Consider the following 21261-nt stretch of genomic DNA (forward strand, 5'->3'; position numbering starts at 1 on the left):
CGGAAGACGTCATGCTGCTCTATCCTGACTACCAAAAACCATTTGACTTAACAACAGAAGCCTCATCTCTTGGCTTAGGAGCAGTTTTATCCCAAGCTGGGAAACCAATTACTATGATTTCTAGAACCCTTAGGGATAACGAACAAAATTTCGCAACAAATGAACGTGAGCTACTTGCTATAGTGTGGGCATTAAAAACCTTAAGAAACTATCTGTATGGCGTAAAAAAACTAAACATTTATACCGACCATCAGCCGCTTACGTTCACAGTTTCGGATAAAAATCCAAACGCGAAAGTAAAAAGATGGAAAGCCTTTATTGATGAACATAATGCACAAATCTATTATAAGCCAGGAAAAGAAAATTTTGTTGCTGATGCTTTATCAAGGCAAAATTTACATGCTTTAGAAGAAGATGTACCATCTGATATGGCCACTGTACATAGCGAATTGTCGTTGACATATGTCATTGACTCCACTGACAAACCAGTAAATTGCTTCCGGAATCAAATAATCATTGAAGAAACCTCAGTCTCCTCAACACAAACTATAATTATGTTTGGCCAAAAAACAAGGCATATCATAAATTTTTCAGACAGGAAGGGTCTGCTAGAAAAAGTAAAAGACGCAGTCAATAAGAATGTGGTTAACGCAATCGTGTGTGAATTACCAATCTTAGCACATATTCAAAGTAAACTCGTAGAGATTTTCCCGACAACAAAATTTTGGCACTCAAAAAAATTGGTCATAGACGTTATTGACAAGAATGAGCAAAAAGAGATAATAGTCGCCGAACACAATAGGGCCCACAGGGCAGCCCAAGAAAATAGCAAACAAATACTTCAAGACTATTATTTCCCAAAGATGACCCATATGATAAATGAAATAGTTGCAAATTGCAAAATTTGTAATAGAGCAAAATATGTCCGACACCCGAAAAAACATATTATCGGCGAAACACCTATTCTTTCTCATGTAGGCGAAATACTCCATATTGACATATTTTCTACAGATAAAAAATATTTCTTAACTTGTATCGATAAATTTTCAAAATTCGCCATAGTACAACCTATAGCGTCGAGAACTATACATAATTGATATAGAACCATCAATTTTACAACTTATGAATTTCTATGCGCATACCAGAATTATATTTTGCGATAATGAGCCATCTTTAAATTCAGGGACAATAAAACCACTTCTGGAAAATAGTTTTAACGTTCAAATTATAAACTCTCCACCACTCCATAGTACATCAAATGGACAGGTAGGGAGATTTCATAGTACCCTCGCGGAAATTGCTAGGTGCTTGAAACTTGAAAAACACATTAATGACACAGTTGAATTAATACTTCAAGCAACAATTGAATACAATAAGTCTGTACACTCTATAATAAATAAGAGACCAATCGACGTAATACACTCCCACCCACCAGATCTCGAAGCAGATATAAGAGAAAAAATAAAAAAGAGTCAAGAAATACAACTACGGACACATAATGAGACAAGACGTAACAGAACTTTTCAGGTAGGGGATAAAGTACTTATGAAAATAAATAAGAGGCTAGGCAACAAACTTACGCCTCTGTATGAAGAAGCTACAATAGAAGCCGACTTGGGAACAGTGGTTCTAATTAAAGGGAGAGAGGTCCATAAGGACAATTTAAGATAAGTCTAAATCCCACTTTCTATTCTAAACTATATTTTTCTATTTAGGCTATCGACCGTGCTGTTTTTCGTGACTGTAGCAACTGCAAAACTATCCGATTATACACACTCGGACTACATCCCACTAATCGATGGAAATGTAGTTATCTGGCTGCATTTTAAATATCTCAGACACTCATCTAATTTAACCATGTATTCAGAAATAGCTGGCGAAACAAGATTACTGATGAAACACTTTCCACAGTCGCATATGAAAAAAATTTTAGAATCTGATATAGGTCATATAGAAAGACTTTTAGAAACAGTTAACATTCACCATAGGCAAGCAAGGAGTATTAATATTCTAGGAACTGCTTTGAAAGTGGTTGCTGGAACTGCCGATTTTGATGATTTTGAAAAACTAAAATTCAATCAACAAAAGCTAATTGAGTCAATAGATAGACAAGCAATAATAAATACTCGGATACAGGAACGAATTAACAAATTAACAGAAACCGTAAATACTATCGTTAATTATGCAAAAGATAAAGAAATCGACACTGGTCACCTCTATGAAACATTACTCGCAAGGGATAGAACCTTAATCTCAGAACTTGAAACACTATTATTGTCAATTACACTCGCAAAGATTCGCGTTATTAACCCTCTTATTCTCGATTCTAAAGATATAGAAAACATGTTAAATGAGCACTCTACAGGTATGACAATAATAGATTTAATGGAACTAGCATATGTCAATGTAATACTAGATCATAATTTCCTACATTTCATAATTAAATATCCTGAACCTAGCTTAGTTTGTAAAAAGATAACTCTTTTTCCTGTCGAACACAACGGCACAATACTACATTTCGCTAAAGGCAACAACGTTGCAGATTGCGGTGATAAGATCCTGCCAATTGGAAACTGCACCAATACATTAACTAAGACTTTCTGCAAGAAATTACCTTTCACCACTTGCGCTCAACAACTACACTCCGGTGGCACGGCACATTGCAATACTCGTACCTGCCACCTAAAACCATTGGAAGTAATAGACGACGGTATCATCATTTTAAATGATGTAACTGCTGTTATAAAAATGGACAACAGTTCCGGAAAAACCATCTATGGTACATTTCTGGTGACATTCGATGAAGAAGTCGAAATAAATGGGTCTCTATTCTCGAACATGAAAAATATTGTTAGACGACATCCCAGCTCAGCGACATCGGCGTTCTTGAATATCACTGGACACCAAGAAATTCTAAGTCTATCATACCTACAAAGGCTTAACATCAAGAATCTACAATACATTGGAGAAATAGATAAAAAACTGACAACAAGGCACGCAACGTTTAGCGTGGCTATCCTCCTCATCATAGCTATTGTATTTTCTATTTTGAAGGTGCTCCAAAAATTAAAAGAAAATAGACGCGCATCTTCCCTAAAGATTGTTATTGACAGCCTGAGGAAGCCCGAGGACGGCCTACAACTAGAAGGGGAGGAGTTAACTCAAATAGCTCATCCACAGACGGAACAACAACAACAGAAGATATTGAGAAGATAAGGAAATTCGTTACCTCACGTCAGCCACTGCATTGGTCTCTTGATGCTATTAATAGTGAAACAATGCAAAGCCACGTAGCTAATAGTAAACATAGGCTCTAGATATACTTTTCTTTAGATTTAAGTTTTAGTTATAAGTTGTAGCTCATAAGGTGCAGCAGTAGCTCACCAAATTATTATAAAATAAATAATTAAAAAAAAAAGAATTGTTTAACTTATTTAACTTACATATGTGTTCAGAGCGTGAGGCAGGGATAAAGGGTTGTTAAACTTATTCCAGTGTGAGAGCGCCTCAAAATAAGCGTTTTTTATAACATTTTCCATTATGGCCAGATCGAACAAAATAAGAATTTTTGGGCATTTTAAATTAAAACATTTAGTACGAATAAAAATTACTATGTAGTGGTTATTTATTATATGGAGAAACTATTTAAATCTTTTTAAAGTATATTAGAAGAACTGAATTTTGACCTTTCAATACCCAATGAAAAGACTTAAACTTGTTAGCTGTCATTCATTTAATTTTTTTAATCATTTTCCATTGAAAATAATACTATGATGCTTCAAATTACAAAACGTTTCATCAACTACCTTTAAATATCACATATTTACTTAATTTTCATTGTTTTAAATTTTTTATAAGTGGTCTTGAACGATGCAACAAATCCCTCTGTTTATATATATTTTTGGTAAGATTTCAATCAGGCCATCGCTCGCTTCCAATTGCTAAACGTCAAAACCACCTATACTTTGACAGTTGCTCGAGTTTAGGTGGTTTTGACGTTTAGCAATTGCTCTCTCACTTCCAGTGAGAGAGGAGTTAAACATCTCTTTATCTTTGGCGTGAGGTAACAGATTGCGCAAACACATTGAAACATTTCCAGCTGTTCACACACACGGTTACATTTTCTGCAATTTCCAAGTGAATAGGAGAAAGCTTAAGTAAGAGAGATAGAAAAACTTTACTATAAGGAAGACGAATATATAATTTTTCAAGAAGGAAAACCCACAATTTCCTGGAAATATTTGGATTATGAAGAGATAGGTTCTTTGTTCGATAATTTAATATTTTATAATTGATTTAAATTTTGTGAGAAAAATATTATTGTAAAAAATTGTAAATTCAATTTAAATTCTATAACTCCATTGTGTAATAGGCTGCTGAACAGTTCACACGTGCTTATTACTTCTCCTTGAAGCGAAAGAAAGTCTTTGCTTCCAACGGTTGTGTTGCTGTTTTGTGATAATTTTTAAAGACAATGACTCTCTTCAAAATATATATCTCTTCAATGGTGTGCAGACATATATCAAGACAAGATTAAAGTGAAATTTAAATAAAAAATTTACTAAGCCATCCCACCAACCATGGCCTCCGATTCTGGAATCAGAGATCAAAACTATTTCGCAGTTCTTGGAACAGAATAGGCAACAAAAAGTAATATATCTAACCTGAACAACACACATGATAGTAGGGGAGCCCAAGAGGGGATTTTTGCAGTTACTTAAGCGAAAACTTTATGGGGAGAAACATTGCACCTTTTTATGTACCCCTACTAAATATGAGCCCTTAATATGGAGGCATGCGTTGGGGGGAGTTCGTCAGATTAGAGAAAAAGATTAAGAGATGGTAAATTAAATACATGAAGACGAGTGTATATTCTGACAGTTTGAGGGTGACTTAGAGAAATTGCAGGCTGATAAATTTGCAAAAAAAACGTCACCTTGAAATACTCAGCGCGATAAATTTTTTTTTTCATTTTAAAGTAATTCTGTCAGAATCACAAAAATCATATAATCTGACAGTTTCCGTGGGCGATACAGGTAAAATCGTCGACAAAAGGTCAAGTGTACTGATCACCATAGCGTGGTTGTTGTTAGTAGACTCTTGACACTTTTGTTTGTTTCTCATTCTCTCGCACCGTTCTCATACTAACGTCTGCCATGATGCCATCTCAGCTGATCACCATAGCGTGGTTGTTGTCAGTGCTTGACACTTTTGTTTGTTTGTGGTGTTTTCTATTTTTTCCCCGTTTACATGTGTTTTCTGTGGCGAAGAAACGTATGAAAAAATCAAAAAGTTTACTCCACAAACTCTAAATAAGTGTATAACTGTTTTGGAGTATCGTAAAGCGAAGCCGGTTATCAGGAAGTTCAAGAAGTGGAAACCAACTTCGACGATGATTCGAATGACGAAAATTTACATGTTTTTTTATTTTATTTTTTCTATTTTCATATTAGTAAATTATTAAATTTTCTATACATAATATATACATATTATGTATAGAAAATTTAACTGTTTTTATTACATCCTATAACAAAAACAAGAACCAAACAGAATTCTTCCACTTTTAAATCGTCAGATTAACGATATGCCTCTATATAATTGTCAGATAGTTATTAAATTAAAATAAAATTGAAAAATTATGGTGTTCAAGAAAATAGTAGTGGCTATTAAAAAAGACGATAATACTAAGAATATGAAAGTAACAGTAAATATTTCATATTTAATATGTTTCCTAAGGTCTAATATTTTGTTATAAATCCGTTGTTGTTTATAACAGCTAGGCATCGGCGTGACATGGAATCAATAAGGTCCTTACAACGCTTCACATAGATTTGAGCCCATGCTTCCTTAAACACTTGCCAAAGCTCTGTGTTTTTCGATGGCTTTGCTGTTGCTACACTTCTCTTCACATCGCCTCATAAGTTTTCGATAGGGTTTAGGTGCGAAAATTGTGCTGGCCATGGTATCAAGTAGATGTTTTCAGATGCAGACCACTGATTAGCTAGTTTGCTCGTATGTTTAGGATCAATATCCTGGTGAAATGTCCATTTTAACGACATTTTCCAATTAGCATACGGTAGCATTACATCTTTCAATGTATTAATGTACACTGCTTGTTCCATAATACCACTGATCAAAGAGATTGGACCATCGCCAGCATACGACAAACAAGCCCACACCATAGTCTTTAGCCCACCATATTTAACAGTCTGTGTGATGTACCTTGGGTGGTATTCTGTGTTTGGGGGACAACGAACATACTGCCTGGAGCCTATACCACCAAAAAAAAAATAATAAAATAATTTTTATCTCATCCGTAAATAAAATGTTGTGCTACTTTTGGACGGGCCAATACATATGGTCTTTCGCAATCTTTTATTCTTGCATTGACGTGCTTCTTCGTCAAAAGGGGTACTTTTCTCGGACTCCTTGCATGTAAATTAGCTTCTATTAGCCTTCGGCTAACTGTGACAGCACTGACCAGTAGATTCAATTCATTTTTAGTTATTTTTGACGACGCCTAAGGCTTTGCTCTGCTGTATCGCACAATTCGTCGGTCCTCCAGAAATGTAGTCTTGCGCTTACCACAACGAGTTTCCGGCTTAATAGTATGATGAATAGCATTAAATATCATCGGAGCAGTGCATCCAATCATTTCTTCGATTTATTTATATGTTTTGCCCTGATCTCTCAAGTTACCAATTAACTTTCGCTTTTTGATTGAGCAATGCTTTTTTCAACCCACTAAACAATAAATAAAGAGCTGTTTCAACAAATTTATATCACACAATTACTATATTATTTTAATACACTTTCTGATGTCAGTTAAAATTAAAAATAAAAATTTTTTTAATTTTTTTCAACTATTCCCGTCAAGCACTACTATTTTAATGAACAAGAGATTTTTGGTGCAAATATTGAAATATATCATAAAGATAGCAAATCAAAATAAAAATAACGGCATTTTGGTGTTTTTTTGTTAACAATATTCTGTTCTACGAAAGTATTGTAGAAATGTTCAATTTGCAAGACAGAACATGTCAGCAATAAGATTGGAGTGTTATGTGCTGTCGCACTACTATTTTCGTGAACACAACTGTATATCGACTATCAGAAATACAATGCGCGTATATACCATAAATGACTGACGCGCTTGAGTATTTTTATGTGACTGTTTTTTTACATTTTTGAAAATAATTACCCGCTCTTCTCCCCACTAAAATGGAAAACTTCACCCAGACTTTCTTTTTTTTTTAACGATATCTTGACAATCTAGTAAGTCTCCATGCAAATTTAGCACTCCAGGCTCCCCTACTATGACTTCCCAAGCCTTAACTTACGTGATATATCTGTTAATTTGCCTCCAATATTAAAGATAGTCAAAGGAGCCATATACTCAAGCTGTCTGAGTAATCTAACGGAAATAGTAGATATTCTTAGTCAACAGAGAGCCATAGAATGCAGAAAAATTACTAAATTAATAGACGGTAAGCTTGTCAACACTTCTCTTCACGTTATTTCCTTTAGTGCCTACGAACCTAAAGAAGATACATAACATTGCATGGCTCACAGTTAAGGTTGAGCCATATATCCCATCGTCAATGCAGTGTAAAAACTGCTTCGCCTTAGGTCATACAGCAATACATTGTAAATCAGACTCTAATGTAGTGTTTGTTTCTCTTCAACTCACGACCCCTCACCTTGCATTAAAGTTAAATGCATTAATTGCAGACAGAAACACAGATTTAACCACAAACAATGTCCAACACTACTTAAAAGAAGAGACAAACTCACATACAAAACAATGAATAAGTGTAGCTTTAGGGAAGATAAGGAAAAAATAAATAAAAAAGTATACCCATCACCAACTGGAAATCTTGAAAAAGTAACAAATAAAAAAATCGGGATATCGAAACTTAGATCACAAATTACTACCGGCCTCGACAGCAACACATTCTTACCTTCCGATCTCTCTCACAACCAAATCAACAGTCAATGTTACTGTCAAAGATAAAAAATGTAAAACAATGAAAATTTAATAAATTTGAGAAATTTAAAGGTATTTCATAAAACGTTTTGTAATTTGACGCATCATAGTATTATTTTCAATGGAAAATGATTAAAAACATTTATTGATTGAGAGCTAACAAGCTTAAATCCTTTTATTGGGTATTTAAAGGTCAAAAATCAGTTGTTCTAATATACTATTAAAATATTTAAATAGTTTTTCCATATAATAAATAACCATTAGATAGTAATTTTTATTCGTACTAAATGTTAGGGGTTTTTATTTAAATGCCCAAAAATTATTATTTTCTTCAATCTGGCCATAATGGAAAATGTTATAAAAAACGCTAATTTTGAGGTGCTCTCACACTGGAATAAGTTGAACATCCCTTTATTCTTGGTTACTGCTTTAGCCACGGTTCCCCCCACGGCTATAACGCACTCTTTTAAACCACATCTTGAATAAACTCACAGTACAACAGAACACTGCTGTCAGCACAGCAATACAAAATGCACTTGTTGTATTCCCAACTTACTCTCTTAGCTCTGTAATGCATAACAACATAGAATTATAATAGGGGTATTCTCTTGGTCTTGCAAGATTGCAGATTGCAAAAATACTATACCGAAATATACAAGGGCACGAGAGCACCCATTGCAGAATCTAGTGATATATGAACGGCTGATTCGGTCAATTTATTGTGAATGACTATTATGCATGGCTATTGTGAATTGGCGCACTTTTTGCATACATTTTTAACAAAAAAATTTATAATTTTTATTTAAATTATAAAGATTTGTTGCAGATCTTTATAATTTAAATAAAAATTGTAAAATCTATTTAAAACTTACTTTCCTCAACAATTTAACGACGTAATATGTCTTTATGTAAAATGACAGCTAAAATAGGGTTGCAATTATATTTTTGCGTGACATTGCACGCAAATATACATGGGTTTTGGTCTGATATATTTACAGCCATTGCAAATAATTTTCTGCGTGTGTTTGTTGTTGTGCCGGTGCCCCAAGTGGAAATATATGCAATTCTTGCACCGTGCAAGGGTTTTGCAAGAGCAAGAGAATACCCCTAATGTACTTTTACTGCCGATTACTTTTTCGATAGTAGAGTTTCTTCTTATCTACCAGTCATTGCCCCAACTTAGGGGGCAAATTTTTCTATTTAATTTATAGTCATAATGACATTGTACACAACCCAACTGCTAAAAGAGAATTTGATCTATAAATTCATAATTCTCTGAAACATTTAAATATTAACATAAATACTAACACCTTAAAAGTCGCCGCTACCCAGTAGCAAAATAATTCACTACTGAAAAAAGTAAGCGAGTTGGTAATGGGTTGCGGGGGAAGAAACGAAAAAAATTTCGCTTTAAAATCGTTGTTGTTATCTTCAAGAAATGTGCGAATTTTATTCATATGAGTTGGTCATCCGCACAACTGATCGACCCAGCCATCTGGGTATGTGAGCGCTTCAGTACTAAATTTCATAGGAAATAGGTTGTGTGACAAAACCGATGCTTTTTTGTTGTTGTTATTTTCTGAAAATAATTGGTAACCGTTAGTCCTGCCATGACGCCGACAATTGTTGTCTTTCAATTTTAATGACGTATTGTGTGAAAGATTAAAGCCCACCGTCAAGAAACTGATTGGACCTTATCAGCGTGGCTTTAGACCTGGTAAATCAACAACCGACCAGATATTCACCATGCGCCAAATCTTGGAAAAGACCCGTGAAAGGAGAATCGACACTCACCACCTATTCGTCGATTTCAAAGCTGCATTCGACAGCACGAAAAGGAGCTGCCTTTATGCCGCGATGTCTGAATTTGGTATCCCCGCAAAACTAATACGGCTGTGTAAACTGACGTTGAGCAGCACAAAAAGCTCCGTCAGGATCGGGAAGGACCTCTCCGAGCCGTTCGATACCAAACGAGGTTTCAGACAAGGCGACTCCCTATCGTGCGACTTCTTCAATCTGCTGCTGGAGAAAATTATTCGAGCTGCAGAACTTAATCGAGCAGGTACAATCTTTTATAAGAGTGTACAGCTGCTGGCGTATGCCGATGATATTGATATCATCGGTCTCAACACCCGCGCCGTTAGTTCTGCTCTCTCCAGACTCAACAAGGAAGCAACGCAAATGGGTCTGGCAGTGAACGAGGGCAAGACGAAATATCTCCTGTCATCAAATAAACAGTCGTCGCACTCGCGACTTGGCTCTCACGTCACTGTTGACAGTCATAACTTTGAAGTTGTAGATAATTTCGACTATCTTGGAACCAGCTTAAACACCACCAACAATGTCAGCCTGGAAATCCAACGCAGGCTTACTCTTGCCAACAAGTGCTACTTCGGACTGAGTAGGCAATTGAAAAGTAAAGTCCTCTCTCGACGAACAAAAGCCAAACTCCATAAGTCGCTCATAATTCCCGTCCTGCTATATGGTGCAGAGGCTTGGACGATGACAACAACCGATGAGTCGACGTTGGGAGTTTTCGAGCGGCTACGCTGGCTAGGTCATGTTGTACGGATGGATGAGAACACTCTAGCTCTGAAAGTATTCGACGCAGTACCCGCCGCGGGAAGCAGAGGAAGAGGAAGACCTCCACTCCGGTGGAAGGACCAAGTGGAGAAGGACCTGGCCTCGCTTGGAATATCCAATTGGCGCCACGTAGCGAAGAGAAGAAACGACTGGCGTGCTGTTGTGGACTCGGCTATAATCGCGTAAGCGGTGTCTACGCCAATTAAGAAGAAGAAGAAGATTTTTCTCTTGTCACTTTCATTCAGTTTGGGCGGGTGGCCTATTATATCGGTTAACCACTTTAGAGACTGCTGACCGAATACGCGTCACAAGCTCAGATATTTGAGAATAAGATTTATCTTACCTTACATGTACTTATGTAGACAATTATGATTTCCCATTCTATAATTGTCAACTCTTTTCGGCCCATATTTTCTTTAATATTCATTTGATTTTGATAACAAAAAACATTTAAGGAGCTAGAATACTAAATTTAAAGTAGCTTTTAATTTACAGGAATAATATTGCATTTGTGGATTCCCCTTTTTTAATAACAGCCCATCAGCTGTACCAAGGAAAGTAATTTAAAATTTGCCAACAAAAACGTAAGCTTCTCTGTGATCACGGTTACCAAAATGTTTAATTTCATAAAAATTAAGAAGCAATATTACTAGCCATAATACCATTTTTGTTATTTGGCGTTTTGATGAAAAACGTCTGCAAAGCATTAAAATTCGCAGAACGTAATTCACTGTACATTCCGTTTTCTGGAAGACAATATGTGTGTACATACATACACCCCCTGCGGGGAGGGGGATTGAGAATATTCCCGCGGTAAGGCATGCCTGTCGTAAAAGGCGACTAAAATCCAAATGCACTATGTCCGACATTCACGTGTCTGGTTTAATTGAATGTCGGCATGGTCATGAGGTGTCAGAAAAGTGCTATATTGAAATGATTATCATATTCTTTGAATGGGTTTGCGATTATATAACAAACACAAAAATGAAATGACGAACAACATTTCATACAGCCGGGTCCTTAGGAATTCCTAGGAGTTCTTAGGGTCCCCGACTGGCAGTAGATCACAGGTAACACTGTGGTCTACAGGTCACACTAAAGACTAAAACATGGTACCACGGGGAGCAGTTTGCCCTTGGAGTTCGCTTCAATCTGCTCATTGGGTTCGGCCCTTTGGGGAGATTCGTGGTGGCTGTGGTTTAAACCTAAATGCAGGAAGGGCTTTTGTCCAATGTGGAGTCGCACTGCGGCCGGGTGCCGGACCCAAAGTACGGCAGAAGTTTAGGTAGGCCTCGTACCCGACCAAGGTGGCTAGGGTGTTCCTTTGGTTTTCACCCGAACCGATTGGAACCAAAGTGTAAGTGTGTTGCGGCACTTTGCTCTGGTTCTCCCAAGGTATAGTGTTGTGCATGCACTTATGCTTTGGGGCGTTGATCGGCGCATTATACTGATCTACGTGTTTCTAGCAATAAAAAACACCGTGGATTTGAGCCTACAAGTGGCAGATACTCACGTTAAAACACATTGACAGTTGTACATACATATGTATGTTTGTTTTTGCATTCAAATTACATACATATGCCATTTGAACATGCATAATATATTAAAATTAATTTGGCGACCTTAGTTTTGTATAGGATTGTATTATGAAAATATTTTCGACAAACTTTAACGTTATTTTTAGGTAATTCTGTATTCGGCCAAATTCGACCAATAGAATATACAATTTATTAACAATGTTAATAGTATTTAAATTTTATTGAAGAATTTGAACAAAATGTGAAAAAAATTGTAGAAAAGAATTTACAAAAATTATATTTGAAAAAATATAAATTTTTAATTCATTATGGTGCAAAATCATTTGTTATGTTTGTGGTTTTGGCTTAATTCTTCCCTGAATGAACAATCAAATCCAATCGGCCAATTTGAATTTGTGGTTATATGTGACACCTGTAGAAGTCAAAATAATTAGTATAAATATTGATGAATCCTTTGAAGGAAATACCCATAGTCTTGATTCCTTGCTCCATTTTGAAATCTTTTGAACAAACAAATTATCCTGTCATCTGTTGCGTAGAATTATTCTTCAGATGATATCGGAAAGTTATCGGCATAGGGATCAGCAATTTCGTAGAATAGCACCTTCTTTTGAAGAAATTTCCCGTTCTGACGCAATTTCTCGCGTTTATTCTTCAATTGATCGCAGTTATAATTCAAAGAATCGCGTTCAGTTTTGAGTAAATCGCATTCATTCTTTATTGAAGCCACAGTTTCGACATTGTAACTTTGCACAAAATCTTGCTCCCATCGTAAATTGTCAAACAAATTCCTATCCTCTGTCATCACGAAATCAAATCGCTTGTATGCAATGAAAGCAAGAAAAAGGTAATAAAATTAGGAAATAAATGAATGAAAAAATTCAAAGATCGAAAAACATTTAAACTTAACTAAATCTAAAATGATAATAATATATAATAATAATTATATATTTTACCATATATTACAAAGATTTCAAAACTTCAGTGTAAACAATATTTTTCGTAAACACCCTTTCATCATTTGCCAATGATCTTGTACGCCATCATTACTTATACCATGTTCAGACCGACACATCGACACATAATCACACGTTTTCGGCTGTTGAGTGGTTTATCCCACTAATCTTATAAATTTATCAAGATTTCGCCATACAAAAATGACAGTTCCAAATCACTTCATTGAAATGATTTGAAACTGATCCACGCAAAATCTCTCTTGTCAGCATTGGAAATCTGTTACATTATCACAGCTGATTTAGACACCACAAAGGGGAAAAAATGTAAACAAACAAATTTTTTTTAAAGCAATGAATCTAATTTCACCTGAAAATCGACTTAACAAATGAAAAAATGCATCCACTACTTCTATTATATGGAAAATATTTTAAAAAAGACGGCTTTTATTTCAAAATACTATATGACAATCTTTTCTTTTGATAAATATTAAGCGATGTGACTTCATGAATGACAATAACAGCTGTTTTTTGATCTTTCTAACGGCAGTGAGAACACTGTTGGGTTATGAAATGCTTAAATGTAATCTAATCTTTTCTTTTCGGTCTGAACATGGTATTGCATAAAAATCAAATGATCTAACTACACTGGCTGCAACGTCAAACTGACCATGCGAAAAAACAGCGTATTGAGCGTATTCCAACTTTATCACATGTCTGTCCTTGGATTTTGGTAGTTGTTCTTTGGAAATTGAATGACATTGCAATCCATGATTGCGACAAGTGTATGGGTGGAATCAAAATACGTTTTCCACGAGCAACTCCAGTGATTTCATCAATATCTCCAAAATATCATGTACTACATATGTTAGATTCAACACATCTATCAAATTTGCTGGAATTGCTACCAAATCTTCACCAAACTGTCCAGCGCAAATCATTTAATCATTTGTTGTTTTGTGAACCGTCGGATAAGTCTTTCAACAACGCTTACATACACATGTGATAAGTAACGGGCACATTGAAATTTCAACAATAATGAATAATGCCGCCGAATTAAAAGAACTAGATTAATATGTTTTTTCTTTATTCGTACTGTATTTTCCCTCAGATTTATGGACACCATGGATCTTTAAACCAATCAATAATGTGAAACAATTCCGCTAAATGCAGAGGAAATACATCGAAGATTAAGTGAATTCAATTTACGAATTATAGCCGCTTATGTGAAGTATTCCCACAACCTGCATGGGCTGTTAAAACGAAACACGTTTGATCCTGTAATACTGAACTTCACGAATAACATTATCAATAGCATTACTCTGTTCTTTATTTGAGCTATCATAAAGCTCATTAAATATACTTATGGACATACATAGGTATGTATATTCTTATTTCAAAAGATCAAAAATACCAGGATCACCTTATTCGGGAAAATATTCAAAGAAACATCTACACTACAACCATCTCTAACGAAATCTTCCCATAAATTATCTCTAAATTCCACCCAACGTGTTAATGTGTTTGCTGGAATATTTAAGGCACAAATAATACTGGTTTACAGCAAAAATGTTCCATGAACGCCACTATCCAATTTGTATGTGGAATCGCTCGCTGATTTCGAAAATCGAATAAATTTTTTTTATGGATGCGTTTTTGAGATATTTGCAATTTACCGTTATTGGACCAAAAAAAAAAGGTGTCTTTATTTAATCATGTACAGTGGCGGACAAAAGTCTACATACACCCCCTATTTCCATTGATATGAGAGTACAAAAAGTTTTTAGAAAAATGTATTTATACAGTTTTATTCTAATATTTATTATAATAACAATTAACTAAAAAAAATCATTATTTAACATAAAACAACAAATATATGGAAGAAAAACTCAAAAATTGCTTTGACAAAAGTCTACATACAGTTCAAATCTCATACTTTGTACATTGTAATATTAACAGTAAGGTAATAATGGTTCCAACGAAAATAAACCGCGCAGTGAACGCCCAAAAACACAATCTCGTAGAGACGTCAGCCTGAAGTAGACCAAAATTCAAAAGTAAATGCTCCAAATTTAGCCGAACGCATAGTAAGTACATCACAAATGAGTATCCAACCAAGAACAATAAAAAAAAAACTCTAAACGATAACGGATTCCACAGTAGAACACCACGGAAAAAGCCTTTTATTTATGAAAAAACCGAAAACTTCGTTTAAAGTTCGCCAAAAAACACACAGAAAAGGAAATGGATTTTTGGAAAAAAGTTTCATTTACAGATGATTCTAAATTCACCCTTTTTGGTAGTGATGAATGGGCTAAAATTTGAAGGAAAACTAACGCCACGCTTGAACGTAGTATCAATTGTGAAGCTCGGTGGCGCCAGCGTAATGGTTTGGGGAGCTGTTGCGGCCTCTGGAGTTAGAAAGTTGGACTTTATTGAAGATGAAATGGACGGTTATAAGTATAAGTCTCTGTTGGAACATAAGTTGAAGCCTTTGGTGGATAATTTAGGGCTCGGTTCCGGTTGGATATTTCAACAAGATAACGATCCGATGCATGCGGCGCAAATTGTTAAGGACTGGTTGCTTTATTATACTCCAAGGCAATTAAATACACCACCAAAGTCCAAATATGAATATTATTGAACATGTCTGGGAGATTTTGGAGCGTAGAATTAGAAAGCACCAAATTTCTAGCTCTGCTATACTCTAAGAGCGCATATTGGGACCTTGGAACAGCATTACATCTGCAGCGTTGACAAATTTAGCAGAATAAATGCCACGGTGTTAGATGTGCGTGCGCTCCGAGGTCCTAACATCGACTCGGACCACTATCTTGTTGCAGCCAAGATTCGCACCCGCCTCTGTGCGGCAAAAAACGCACGCAAACAAACACAAGGAAGGTTCGACGTCGAGAAGCTGCAATCACAACAGACAGCCGAACGATTTTCTACTCGGCTTGCACTCCTGCTCTCTGAGAGCACTCGTCAACAACTCGGTATAAGGGAACTGTGGGACGGCATTTCAAACTCCTTACGTACAGCTGCAACCGAAACCATTGGTTTTCGGAAAGTGCAAAAGAGCAGCTGGTACGACGAGGATTGCCGTGTCGCAGCGGAGAGAAAACAGGCTGCCTACCTCGCAACGTTACGATCGACCACAACACGTGCGGGATGGGATAGATACCGAGAGTTGAAGAGGGAAGCGAGAGGCATTTACAGACAGAAGAAGAAGGAGGCCGAAATGCGTGAGTACGAACAGCTTGATAAGCTGGCCGACAGGGGTAATGCTCGAAAATTCTACGAAAAAATGCGGCGACTTACCCCCAAAGGTGATCTAGCCACCGATGCCCAGAGCATACTTAGATTATGGAGGGAACACTTCTCCACCCTGCTGAATGGCAGTGAACACATAGCACCAGGAGAAGGCGAACCCGATTCCCCAATCGATGACGATGGAGCAGACGTTCCATTGCCCGGCCATGACGAAGTTCGAATAGCAGTTGCCCGCCTGAAGAACAACAAAGCGGCAGGGGTCGACGGATTGCCGGCCGAGCTATTCAAACACGGCGGCGAAGAACTGATAAGGAGCATGCATCAGCTTCTTTGCAAAATATGGTCGGATGAGAGCATGCCCAACGATTGGAATTTAAGTGTGTTATGCCCAATCCATAAAAAATGAGACCCCACAATCTGCGCCAACTACCGTGGGATTAGCCTCCTCAACATCGCGTACAAGGTTCTATCGAGCGTATTGTGTGAAAGATTAAAGCCCACCGTCAACAAACTGATTGGACCTTATCAGTGTGGCTTCAGACCTGGTAAATCAACAACCGACCAGATATTCACCATGCGCCAAATCTTGGAAAAGACCCGTGAAAGGAGAATCGACACTCACCACCTATTCGTCGATTTCAAAGCTGCTTTCGACAGCACGAAAAGGAGCTGCCTTTATGCCGCGATGTCTGAATTTGGTATCCCCGCAAAACTAATACGGCTGTGTAAACTGACGTTGAGCAACACGAAAAGCTCCGTCAGGATCGGGAAGGACCTCTCCGAGCCGTTCGATACCAAACGAGGTTTCAGACAAGGCGACTCCCTATCGTGCGACTTTTTCAATCTGCTGCTGGAGAAAATTATTAGAGCTGCAGAACTGAATCGAGCAGGTACAATCTTTTATAAGAGTGTACAGCTGCTGGCGTATGCCGATGATATTGATATCATCGGTCTCAACACCCGCGCCGTTAGTTCTGCTTTCTCCAGACTGAACAAGGAAGCAACGCAAATGGGTCTGGCAGTGAACGAGGGCAAGACGAAATATCTCCTGTCATCAAACAAACAGTCGTCGCACTCGCGACTTGGCACTCACGTCACTGTTGACAGTCATAACTTTGAAGTTGTAGATAATTTCGTCTACTTAGGAACCAGCATTAACACCACCAACAATGTCAGCCTAGAAATCCAACGCAGGATTACTCTTGCCAACAGGTGCTACTTCGGACTGAGTAGGAAATTGAAAAGTAAAGTCCTCTCTCGACGAACAAAAACCAAACTCTATAAGTCGCTCATAATTCCCGTCCTGCTATATGGTGCAGAGGCTTGGACGATGACAACAACCGATGAGTCGACGTTGCGAGTTTTCGAGAGAAAAGTTCTGCGGAAGATTTATGGTCCTTTGCGCGTTGGCCACGGCGAATACCGCATCCGATGGAACGATGAGCTGTACGAGATATACGACGACATCGACATAGTTCAGCGAATTAAAAGACAGCGGCTACGCTGGCTAGGTCATGTTGTCCGGATGGATGAAAACACTCCAGCTCTGAAAGTATTCGACGCAGTACCCGCCGCGGGAAGCAGAGGAAGAGGAAGATCTCCACTCCGGTGGAAGGACCAAGTGGAGAAGGACCTGGCCTCGCTTGGAATATCCAATTGGCGCCACGTAGCGAAGAGAAGAAACGATTGGCGCGCTGTTGTTGACTCGGCTATAATCGCGTAAGCGGTGTCTACGCCAGTAAAGAAGAAGAGAATGCCACGGCGTCTTCAAGCAGTTATAGATGCCAATGGGGACCCAACTAAATACTAAAACGTCTTAATAACTAGCATTTTGTAAAGTTTTTCGCACATAACTAAGATATTTTTGTACTGTATGTAGACTTTTGTCAACACAATATTTGAGTTTTTATTCCATAAATTTGTAGTTTTATATTAATTAACGGTTTTTTAAGTTTGTTGTTATTAGAACGAAGATAAGAATAAAACTGTATCAACACATTTTTCTAAAAAGTTTTTGTACTCTCACATCGAAGAAAACAGGGGGTGTATGTAGACTTTTGTCCGCCACTGTATATCTCACTGACCAGTTGAGCAATCTTACTGCAAATTATAGAAAATAAAAGTGAATGAAATTTCCTAAAAATATTGTCTATTCCATTTTTCCATAGGCCTTATAATTTCTGAGAAATTGATTAATCACTTCGTGTTTTTAAATTTTTTTATGAAAAAATTAAAAAAAAAAAAATAAACTTTGGCAAGGAAAAAATTTTAAAACAAAAGATATTTTTTAAATTTTTTTTTATTTTATATAAAGTCCTGTTTCTTTATAAAAAAACTAAGCTACCAACGAAGAAAATCCATAAATAAATAGGAAAGTTGCCCATGATAAAATAAATGTATCCAAGTCGCGCAAAGTCAATGTATACATACATATACATATATATGCGTATGTAGTGTGTAGTGTGTAAAGTAGGGGTGCGATTGTTTTCGAATATCATTAGAATAAACTAATAACGCTATTCGTTTAAAAAAAATCAAATAATACTTTTAGAACAGTAATACTCAAATACTGTTGTAGTAGGTTGTTTGCATCGAAAGCAAAAGGTGTCAGGTTCGAAACCCTTGTAGTCATGTTAATTTGCTTAACATGTGTGTAGGTATACAGGCAGATTTTCGAAGGATAATTAGTTGCGGAAAATTCCTAATGCAAATAAATTTAATTCAAACATGCATACCTACATGCACACACACATATCTTGGTAAATTCGTTAATTTTTTTAAGGCCAACATCAACAGCAGGTAGTATTTTCTTTTCCCGGCTCGTTAATATGAAGGAACTTTTTGTGTTCCTTGTGTCGAATAATATAGGTTCAATGGGAATCAGGATCAACAAAGTACGTATTAAAATTATGAAACTATGCTTCTTTTTATTTAATAGTAATTTTTAATTTTTATCTTTTTCAGGCGATACATGAAATTTAATGTACCAATGATGTGGCGAGAACCTACATGCCACTCAGAAGATTGTTATATTTGTATGACAAAAGTACTTGGCTTTGGAAAATCAAGAAAAGTGATTTATGCTAACGTACCTACCGTTTCATTGCCAGTTCCACATTCAGCTGAAGTTGCGTATCCAGTTTCGTTGTCAACAGCAGTATCTGAAAGATCATCTGAATATGGGAAATCAAGTTGTAATGATTTTTTAATGGAAAACGAGAGAAACGTTCTATCACAAGTGCAACTAAATGATTAGATTAGAGATTTGGAATTATCCAAGGAAAAAGCTGAGCTACATGCCTCTCGTATGCAACAATTTCAATTCATGTCACCCCATGTTAAGGTGACATATTATAGAAATCGTCATGAACCATTTGCCAAACACTATACGAAGGAAGACAATGTATGCTATTGCAAAGACATTCCAGGATTATTCAAAGAGTTTGGTCAACCATATGATTCCGAGGAGTGGCGATTGTTCATAGACAGCAATAAACTGAGCTTGAAAGCCGTATTACTGCGTAATGGCAACAAAAAGCCCTCGATCCCGATCGCGCATGCAGTAAACACGAAGGAAACATACGAGGTAATGGAGAAATTGTTAAAATTCATCAAATATGAAGAGCATGATTGGAAAATATGTGCCGATCTTAAAGTCGTTGGAATGTTATGCGGTCTACAAAGTGGCTACACAAAACACTGCTGCTTTCTCTGCAAATGGGATAGCCGAGCTCGTAAAGACCATTATTGCATTAAGAATTGGCCGGAAAGAGTTGAATTTACAATTGGTGTAGATAATATCAAATACGTCTCACTTGTAAAGAAGGAAAAAATCATTCTTCCGCCATTGCACATCAAGCTCGGCCTCATTAAAAATTTTGTTAAGGCGTTGGACAAAGAAAGCAAAGCATTCAATTATTTGCAAAATTTTTTCCCAAATATTTCCCAGGCCAAGATAAAAGAAGGTATATTTGTTGGACCCCAATAAATAATGAGCAATTCAAAGGACTATTGTCACCAGTTGAGGCTGCAGCGTGGGATTCCTTCGAAATGATCGTTTCTTCTTTTCTCGGTAAACACAAAAATCCAAACTACGAGAAGATAGTGGCGACTTAATCAAAAATTATGCAGAAATGGGTGATTATTCAAAACTTATTTAATTGAATTATATAAAATTTTAAAATTTACTTATTTACATTTTCTTTTTTCTCCAGGCGTAAATATGTCTTTAAAAATTCATTTTCTGCATTCAGATTTAAGTTTTTTTCCGGCAAATCTCGGAGACGAAAGTGACGAGCATGGCGAAAGGTTTCACCAGCAAATGAAATTAATTGAGAATCGATACCAAGGTTTCTGGGACGTCGGTGTGATGGGTGACTACTGTTGGTTTCTCATAAGAGAAACCGATCCTAAACTAAATAAACGACAAAACAAAACACATAATCATTTCGACTATAATGTAAGAACATCAACTTAAGACAAAAATAACACATTGTTTTAATATATATTACTAATATATAAATAAATGAGTTTATAAAAACTAAAAACGACATGAAAATTGACTTTTTACTTAACAGAAACAGCGCATAACTAGATATCCCACCCCTACTTTACACACTACATACGCATATACGAGGGCTGTCCGATAAATAACCGACCTCAACGTGAAGCTAGCCGCACATCTGAAAAAAAAAGTTTCTTCTTCAAATTGTGCATATTATAATAGCTACTCGCCAAAATTTCAGAAATTTATCTTGCGCAATTATCTGTTGACAGCCGTTTTTGTGAGTCTATTTCGGTGATTTCCCCAAAATGGAAAAAATTTAATATCGAGCTGTAATTAAATTTTTATTTTTGAAAGTCAATACGCCTTCACAAATCAAAGATGAGTTGGACTCTGTGTATGGTGACTCTGCACCATCGTTTA

The 21261-nt window shown here is 36.6% G+C and overlaps 1 long non-coding RNA gene across 1 annotated transcript; it reads left to right on the forward strand.

Moving 5' to 3' along the window:
• The first annotated feature begins 18264 nt into the window (after nucleotides 1–18264).
• On the forward strand, nucleotides 18265–20936 carry LOC125776507 (uncharacterized). The gene is made up of 3 exons (XR_007421772.1): nucleotides 18265–19228; nucleotides 19299–20471; nucleotides 20549–20936. It is a non-coding gene; the product is annotated as an uncharacterized LOC125776507 (long non-coding RNA).
• The last annotated feature ends 325 nt before the right edge of the window (nucleotides 20937–21261 follow it).

The sequence above is a fragment of the Bactrocera dorsalis genome, chromosome 2 (genome assembly GCF_023373825.1).
Source record: "Bactrocera dorsalis isolate Fly_Bdor chromosome 2, ASM2337382v1, whole genome shotgun sequence".
In the NCBI taxonomy this organism is placed as follows: Eukaryota; Metazoa; Arthropoda; class Insecta; order Diptera; family Tephritidae; genus Bactrocera; species Bactrocera dorsalis.